Below are 9,602 nucleotides of genomic sequence, written 5' to 3'. Positions count from 1 at the left end.
TGTGTGTGTGTGTGTGTGGTGGGAGCTTCACACAGCAGTTATATCCCACAAGAACATAATTGGTGAACAGCAACACTTTTAAAAACAACATTGAGGTAATGTTTCTTGGAATGGCAAAACAGGCATGGAAGACGGCTGCTCTTTAGTTCACAGATTGGTCTACAGGATTACGGCCTGGGCTCCGCCTGGGCTCCGACTGGGCCATTCCAGGAAACTGATCTGCCGTTTGTCAGTCATTTTCCAGCTGGTTTGGCTGCGCATCTTGGCAGCTGTTAAGAAACGAGGATTTGATGACAGAGATTGGGCTGGAGATCCAGTAAGAGATTTATGTCTGGACCCCTGGGGGGTGGGGGGAGGTCAACCAGTCAGGCTTTTGGCTTAAGCCTCTGGTGGAGTGGTGAGGAATCCCGCGCGATGTGATCTTCTTGTGTATTTCTCAACAGCACTGACCTATTTGTTTGAGTTAAGTCACCCATCTAAATATAGGCGTTAGGAGATAGAAAGAGACAGGGAGGAGAAAAGAGGAGGAGGCGGAATTATCAAAGCACTTTCTGGTCGGGCTCAGTTTGAACTAAATCCACTTTTTCCAGGGAGAAAAAAAAAGAAAAGAAGAAAGGAAAGGGGCGGTGAAGGAAGGAGCAAAGGAGAAAGCAAAACAAAGGCAAAAAGTAACATAATTAGCTGAGAGACACGGATCAAGCTGAGGAAGCATAGCAAACTGAAAACGGTGGCCTGCTTGGTGTCACGTACTATTTGACTGCAGCACATTCTCCCTGCTTTTACCTGCACTCTCTCTTCTTTTTTTTGCTCCAAATATCAGCAGGCCGCTAACAGTCTCTGAAGTATGGAGCATTAGGGTTTCCATTTCTGGGAGGGGATGTTGAACTCAGCAGATGGAGGCTGTATTGTCCCCGTTTACCGCACCAAACACTTTGGTGGGATCCTCAAAGTGTCCTCTGCATGCTGTCTGTTCTTGCTCTTCTGGTTCCCCTTTAGAAGCTTAGAGGTATTTATTCTGCAGCTGTGTTAGCCTTTCTTCATTAAAAAAAAACACATACTTCACTACAGAGTTGCTAAACACACTTATTTGTATCTGTAATAATACATACTGTGTGAATATGTTTATACTTATATTGTTTATATTCTCTTTATCCATCTTATATTTAGAGAATGTGTGACATGCACCAACAATACCATGACAAATTCTTTGTATGTATAAAAAACGTACTTGGCAATAAAGCCCTTTCTGAATCTGATTCTCTAGGCAGCTTTGTGCATTGTTTTTTTTTCTTTGTATGATTTTTATGTGTGGGTGGGTGACTAGTAAATGCTGTGCATGTGTCTCAATAATTGTACAAGTAAGTTTGTATGTGTTTGATGTAAGACCTCTTGTACATGTGCCAGCATCTTCTATCAGTGTTGTTCCTTCCCAGGCACAATGCTTGTCCCAGTCCCAGTGCTCTAATTGGCAAACTGCAGCCATTTTCTCTGCTCCGGGGAGCGTGGAGATTAGGGAGTGTGTACTCTGAGCGGCCCCGGCGTCTAAATGAGTCACGGTGTGGGTACAGCGTTTCTCAAAAGGGATAGATGGAGCGCACACACACACACACACACACACACACACACACCACACACACACACACACACACACACACACACACACACACACACACACACACACAAAATAAGACCAGAGAAATGTTCTCCAGACTCACATCTAAGACTGCTGTGCCAGAACCGACGTACACCTGTTTTCAGGTGTAGATTGTGATGTTTCTTCTGTATGATGACACACACTGAAACCCTCCCGTCAACCTTTGCAAATCTGTCCGTCCGAGTAGCTGGGGCCATAGCTGCACTCGCTCACCTGAGCTTACCTGACTCCTGCACTCATGTAAACATCAATAATGAATGTAGCCTGCGGCTAAACACACTGTTAGTCTGTTTGCAATACTCACGGCTCAAGCACGCATCTCTACACACTACTACTGTGACGTCCTGCAGTAGGCTCATAATGTACTAGGAAATATTTGGATTAAATAATGCACTCCTGCCCCAGCTTTAACTGGAGGATGAAACATTTTTTTGTAATAATAATAATAATAATATTAATAATAATATCTATGGACTAAGCAGTGGTGGAGGAAGTATTTGGATCCTTTACTTTATTATAGTACTCAAATTAAAGTACTTACACTACACTGTAAAAATACTCTGTGACAGGTATAAATCCTGCATTGAAAATCTTGTTAAATAAAAGTATGTAAGTATCATCAGGAAAATGTACTTAAAGGATTAAAGGTAAAAGTACTCAATATAGAAAAATCCTCACATTTTAGAAACTGGAAACGATCCAAACTGTTCTGTCAATCAACTACATCTTTCATCGGCTAATCATTTAAGCTGGACCGTTAAGTTGTTGGGTAGTTTAATTTCTAATAAAACATGTGTTCTGAGTGCAAATGTCTTAATTTGTAAAGTAACTAGTGACTAAAGCTGTCAGATTAATGTAGCGGAGTAAAAGGTACAAGATTTCTCTCTGAAATGTAGTGGAGTAGAAGTAGAAAGTGGAATGAAAAGAAAAGACTCAAGTACAGTATAAGTACCTCAAATGTGTACTTAAGTACAGTACTTGAGTAAATGTACTCAGTTACATTCCACTACTGATTATGAGACACAATGACTGAGACATAACCAGCTACAGTATTTAATCAAGAGCGTACTATGGTTTGATGGTACAATTAGTGATGCGCAGTTTAACGGAGTGAAATACACAGATGCTGAACTGAGAAGGAAAAAGGAGCTAGATGGGTCCTCTGTATTAACCAGTGCTGTGAGTTTCATTTGTAGAAATGGGAGAGGAAAATAAAAAACAATGCATACCTGGTTACAATGCCAAAGTTTCAAAGTGAAAAAAAGTGGAGGGTTTTTTGCAAATTGGGAGACTTATGTCAATAATGTCTGTTTTTGTATGGGGAAAGCACACACACTAAATGCAGCCCCGGTAACGTTTACAAAATGCCTGCACACTTAGCTTGAGTTGCCGTTCCCATTCCATATTTGGCAGGGTACAATGCTCTCACTGGCATTAACACGCAATAGAAATGAAGCACAGGCTTGACGGCAACATGTTCTGGATTACCCACGTAACCTCACATGGAAAGGTAAGACACTGCTAGAGGTCTCCCTGTATAAGCAAGGCGTTGCACTGTTGAGAGATCATTTCTTTCAAGCAGACCCCAGGGAGAGGACAGAGGAGAGAAGATGGGAGGACGGGGCCACTCTCAGCTTTTCTTGTTTCTCTGTCAGAGAGCTCTGCTTCAGAACGTGAGCTGAGTATCTAATAGATAGATAGCTAGAGAGATAGCTAGAGGTTTAGTCCCAGAAAAATGTGAATTCCTGTGTACAGCAGCAAAAATCAGTCACAAAGCACCAATATAAGTGTAAATGAAATACTTGGAAAATATCATACATACAAATACATGAAAAATATACGAATAAAGTAAAAAGAACAAATATTGAATATGTACAGGATGGGGGACACAAAATGTGCAACTGCTTAAATAATATGCCAAATGTAAATTTAAATAAACCAAATGTCCAGGTTGCATTAGTGCAGTAGTGTGGTGTCCAAAAGTCTCATCTACCACCCAGTGATGACGTGTTAAAAAGTGTTATTGTTTGTGGAATGAATGATTTCCTGTAGCGGTCCGTGCGGCATCGAAGCTGTCGGAGCCTCTTAGAGAAGCTGCTCCTCTGTTGGACCAGTGTGGGGTGGAGAGGATGGTCAGGGTTATCCATGATAGATAACAGTTTGTTCAGCGACCTCCTCTCCACCACAGCTTCAAATGTGTCCAGTTTGCAGCCGATCACGGAGCCAGCCCTGATCAGTTTGTTCAGTCTGTTTTTATGTCTGGCTCCGATGCTGCTGCCCCAGCAGATGACGGAGGAGAACAGAGCGCTGGCCACAGCAGAACGGTGGAGAAGATCTCCAACATCCTGCTGCACACGTTAAAGGATCTCGGCTTCCTCGGAAATAGAGTCGCTCATCCCCTTCTGTAAACAGCAGTGCTGTTGATCTTCCAGTTCAGCCTGCTGTCGATGTTGACACCAGGTATCTGTACTCCTCCACCATGTCCACGTCCCTTCCCAGGATGCAAAGGGGCTGCGGGAGCCGTCCTTCCTCCTGAAGTCGATCACCATCTCTTGGTTCTTATTACGTTCAGCAGCCGCAGTTCTTACCAGACCACTCACAAAGTCACCCACCGTGCCCTGTACTCTCCCTCCTGTCCATCCCTTATACACCCAACAACTGCAGAGTCATCAGAAAACTTGTAGGTGACATGACTGAGTTGTACTGAAAGTCTGAGGTGTATAAGGTAAACAGGAAAGGAGACGCACAGTCCCTGCGGGGCCCCGTACCACTCACCACCACATCAGACAGAACACGGTCCAGGCGGACGAACTGTGGTCTGTCTGTCAGGTAGTCAATGATCCAGGAAACTATGGACGCACCGACACACATCACCCGCGCTTTCCCCTAATAGCAGTGGCTGGATGGTGTTGAACGCACTGGAGAAATCAAAAAATGTGATTTCCACAGTGCCGCCACCGCCATCCAGGTGCAAATGAGCTCGCTGCAGAGATAGATGACAGCGTCGTACTCCCAGACAAGGCTGGTAGGCAAACTGTAGAGGGTCCAGAGAAGAACTCACCTGCGGCCTAGGTAGGCCAAGACCAGCCTCTCAGCACCTTCATCAATGAGATGTGAGAGCCACTGGGCGGTAGTCCTTAGGCCAGATGGAGTCGACTTCTTGGGGACCGGGACGGCAGGACGTCTTCCACAGCAGCGGCACCCTCTGCAGGCTCGGCTCAGGTTGAAGAGGTACTGGAGAACACCAGACAGCTGACTGGCGCAGGTCTTCAGGACCCTGGGGCTGATGCATCCGGGCCAGCAGCCTTGCGCTGGTGTAGCCTCTCCAGCGTTCTTCACTGGCCAGGTGTGAATGCAAAGCAGGGGGGGAGCTGAAGTGTCAGTGGGGGGAGGAGAATGTGTGTGTAGTGGTAGTGGTGGGAGTTGGCTGACTGCAGGAGGGCTGAGGGAGTGAGAGGGAGATGTTGAACAAAAGAGGTGGGGGGAGGAGACATGAGGGGTGTGGGGGGTTGGTGTGTGTGGTGGAGGAGGCAGGGGATGGCTGTGAGCTAAACTGTTAAAGTAACAGTTCAGCTCGTTTGCTCTATCACGGCTGCCTGGTGTTTGTCCTCTTCTTCTCCCCACCGGTGATCTCCTTCATCCCTGTCCACACCTCCCCAGTTGTTCTGCTGAAGACTGGCCTCCAGCTTCCTCTGTAGGTGTTTTTACACTCCCTCCGTTTATCCCGCAGTCGGTGCTGTACTTCTAAGTCCTGTCTTCCCATGACCTGAAAGCTGTCTTCTTCTCCTTCAGAAGAACTTCAGGTCACTGGTGATCCACGGCTTGTTTAGTTGGGAAAACAGCGTACAGTCGGGAGGGCATGGTGGTGTTCTCACAGAACTTAATGTTTTCTGTGATACAGTCAACCATGTTGTTGATGTCCTCCCCATGTGGTCACAGAGCACGCTCCATCTGTAGACTCCAACAGTCCTGCAGTGCCTCCTCAGCCTCCTGAGTCCACCTCTCACGTCTTTTGTGGAGGCTGCCGCAGGACACAAGGAACATACACAGGAGACAACATGACAAGATTGTGATCTGATTTGCCAAGGGGGGAAGGCAGTGGCACTGTATGCATCCTTAGCATTTGCATACAGAGGTCCAAAGTTTTATTGTCTCTAGTGGGGCAGTAATGTATTGTTTAAAAGTCGGGAGAGATTTATCCAGGAAGCTGATTAAAATCCCCAAAATAGCGATGAAGGCGTTGGGCTGCTGCGTCTGTAGTCGTGAGACCGTGGTGTTAATGACGTCAGCAGCTGCCTCCGCATCAGCAGACGGTGGATGTAGACCGCGATCATTATGGGGACGTAAACTCCTCTGTAAATAGTCAGCGAAAAACCCACAGCCAACAGTTCAATGTCCGGGCTACAGAAACGTTCCTTCACATTCACATGTCCGGGTTGCACCACTTTCACTCACATACAGTGCAACCCCCCCTCCATTCTTCTTACCGCTTCTTGTAACGTTCCTGTCCGCCCCGAACGGTCAAAAAGCCGGGTACCGCTACACCATAGTCCGGGATGTGTGCGAGTGCAGCCATGTTTCGGTAAACACAGTATGACTGCACTCGCGGAACTCCCTCTGGGTTCTGATGAGCGCTGCTAGTTCGTCCGTCTTATTCCCCAGAGAACCGTACATTCCCCATGTGATCGCTGGACGGCAGCCTGTGTTTTTCTCTTTTTCCTTCGTTTTATTCCTCCTCTACAACCCCGGCGTCTCTTTCGTAGCTCCGTCGGTATTTCATGTTTGGCCCCGGCAGCAGCACCGGTCCACACAGCGCAATCAGCTGATCGCGTGTGTAACAATAGTGCCGCTGCCGTGAGCGTAACATGAAGTAACAAAACACACAAAGTAGAATAAAACTAAAAGAAAAGTTCCAAAATTACAGGCCCCATCGTTAACACAGATTAACAACACTTAAAGAATAAAAATAAATAAATAAAGTGACTTAAACACACACAAGCACTGTATATGTTACACACAATAGCAGGAGTCTTGCTGCAACAGGCTGCCGCACGACACAGCGCCATCTTGCTAATAACCACCAGACCAAGACTACTTTTAAGGTTTTGGAGTCAAGTCAAACGGCTCGGTGGAAAACTGCCGGAGGGTGCTTAGCGATCATTTAAGCATTCCTGTTTGTAAAGAAACCTCGCCACCGTAACAAAAAAGCGAGTCGCTCGGCTTCACAATCACCAAAAATGTTCATCTCATATTCTATTCTCAATTAGGAGAGCGTGTATTGTTGAGCAGGGAGGGAAGCAGAGTCAATCTGCTCCAGTTTGAGAAGGAAAGGATCTATTTACATGTGTAAGTATCTACCAGGAGAGGTTCAAACTAAAATCCCATTAATCAGCATAATTGGCTCATAATTGGCGCTCATCAAGTCCCTACAGAAGGCATCACTCAAGACTCAATATTATTGCCAGGCATCTTAACCACTGGCTTAGTGTCACTGCAGAGATGATACAGGTTTGATCTAAACTCTGCTGTTGAAGTAGAGAAACTGTCTGTGGAGGCCAACGCCGACATGCACAAGCAAAGAAATTTCATACTCTATGTGCTGCTGAAAGTCCACGCCATTATCCAGTAAACAGGCCAATGAACCAATAACCTGCTGAGACGAAGACTCGCTGCAAACTCAAGAAACAAACATCAGCCCACGTATCCAAAAATAAGACTTGGAACGCCAGCGCTGACAGAATTAAATCGCTTTCCCACTGCATGTGTGTGTGTGTGTGTGTGTGTGTGTGTGTGTGTGTGTGTGTGTGTGTGTGTGTGTGTGTGTGTAACTGCATCATTGTGTTCAGATATGTGTGAGCAGGTGGACCAGTGTGACAGAAGACTGTAATGGAACCAGACACACACCTCACTCCAGTGACAGATTTGTGTTGCCTCGGGGAATTTGGCCTTTCTGTTTCTGAGCACTAACATGGCCAAGACGGCAGACATGTTGGCCACTTAAGACTAGTGATGGGGTTCTAGCAGTATTCTGAATCCACTATTGAAATTCAATTATCCTAACTGAATTATTTTTGAATTCCTTATAAAATGTGGTTAGGCTTGGCTTTCAGCATTTGTAAATAACTCAAGATCAAACATTCAGATCAGATGGTTAAAAATCGTGGAGGGCTGAGAAGCCAGAAACACTACAGTTTTGAATAGTAGTTCATAACATGTAACTACAACCTAGCAAAAGAACAGCATTCCATAAGTAAAGTTGAGTAAATATGTATCAGACATGGTTAAAATTACAAGTGTATAGGACTTCCTTTTTACAAGCTACTAGCTCCAAATACTGAAGGTTTTGATTGAGGACTATTACATTAGTATGATTAAAGCGTCACTAATTAATACTGTTATATTATCAATGGATCAAATGAATAATTATGTGTAATGTGGAAGAGGTCGCTCCTAGACATGAACCCACAGATATGCATTGCCTGACTCTTCAGTTCCCCTCCACTTTATGGAGTGTTTCAGCATCTTCTAGCTCATTGTTTTGGTTTTTACAAACAAATTTATTGTTTTAACAGTTTCCAGCAGCAGAAACGACCCCCTCATAACCCAACTGCATTTTGTCTGCCCAGCACTAAACTGAACTAAATTGGCAAAGTTAGTGACTTCCTGGTAGTGGAGCATTCAGCAGCTAAAGAGACAGATATTTCCCTCAGGAGTTGGTGGAGACCAAAACAAAGCTAAAAAGGGGGATGGAAGTTGGACTTAGATTCACTAATTGGCTATAGAATCATGAGTCTAACTGAATGCCAATGTTGCAGCATGTTTGCAACATTAGCAGAAATAAATAAGGTGAGATAAAAGATTAGATAAGTGATGTGTTAGCCTTCAAGACTGGTGAATATGGGTATTTATTTCAACCAGGAGCCGGATCCAAAACCAAAACAGCTATCAGAACCGCACACTTTAATTCAGTCCTTTCTAAGCCTGTACTGCAATTCCCAACAACAAAAACTGTCTTTGATGCACATTGGTGTCTATGTCTGTGGGTGGGTGTACTGTATGTTTGTCTGGGGATGGGTGCTGTTCATGTCAAACAAAAGGAAACACGCTCTTGCTCGTTGTTGATCAGTAGAACAATCTAACCTTGATTAACCCGAGCATCTTCCGGTGCACTAGAGCACATTGCTAAGCAAAGCAAACAATTGAGGAGAGGAGAGAGGAGGAAGTAAGGGAGGGAGGTAAGGCAGAGCTGAGCCAAACAAACTGCCATGCATTTCCTCTTCAGTGAACTGATAGGTAGAGCTGAAAAATGAGAAGACAGCCTGAAGTTTGCTGATGTGTGAGAAAGTGCAGTTCATCAAAACAACTGGCTAACAAGAAATGACACAAAATGTCTCTTGTCGATGGAGGAATCAAAGATGGGCTGGCATGCAGATTGTTTAATTGGGTGATAAGTTGACAAATCAGGTTTCCCCTTATATTGTACTGTGAAAAGTGCCAGCAGGATTACAGTTAAACAAAAGATAAACAAAAGCACTACTGAGCGATAATTTGCAGCACGCAGTGACAAAAGATGATGCTTCAGCTTTTGCTGCTTATTTGGTGTTCAGTATCCGATTCATCACTGGACACACAAGGAGTATTGCAAAAGACAAAATAGCCATGAGGTATTTGAGGTCTTGAACATCCTATTAGTGAGACTCTAAACATTTGGATTTGCCACTACACCTGCTGGTACACCTGGGAAGGCTACCTCTAATCAGAACGGCTTCTGTGAGGAAGACACTGAAACCTTACAGTACAGTACAGTGCAAGCCTATGCACTATAAGTCATTCTGCATGGGTTACAGGATTGAAATACAATGTATTCGCTAACACTTAAGCCGAGAAGAATCCATATTATTACATCACTAAAATGTAACCTCATCAAAAACTACTTAATCTAATTAAA

General features: G+C 44.7%; 1 protein-coding gene and 1 long non-coding RNA gene across 2 annotated transcripts in view; both read right to left on the bottom strand.

Annotated features, from left to right (window-relative positions):
* magi2a (membrane associated guanylate kinase, WW and PDZ domain containing 2a) overlaps positions 1-9,602 on the bottom strand; it is a gene marked incomplete in the record, with an annotated part of 285,654 nt that overhangs the window by 143,264 nt on the left and 132,788 nt on the right.
* Positions 1,080-4,940, bottom strand: LOC116673315 (uncharacterized). Its single transcript, XR_004327815.1, has 3 exons — positions 4,931-4,940; positions 1,878-1,881; positions 1,080-1,258 (listed from the first exon to the last, which is right to left on the bottom strand). It is a non-coding gene; the product is annotated as an uncharacterized LOC116673315 (long non-coding RNA).

The sequence above is a fragment of the Etheostoma spectabile genome, chromosome 23 (genome assembly GCF_008692095.1).
Source record: "Etheostoma spectabile isolate EspeVRDwgs_2016 chromosome 23, UIUC_Espe_1.0, whole genome shotgun sequence".
Classification (NCBI taxonomy): domain Eukaryota; kingdom Metazoa; phylum Chordata; class Actinopteri; order Perciformes; family Percidae; genus Etheostoma; species Etheostoma spectabile.
The sequence above is the reverse complement of the archived record's forward strand: the minus strand, read 5'-3'. Positions and strand labels throughout refer to the sequence as shown.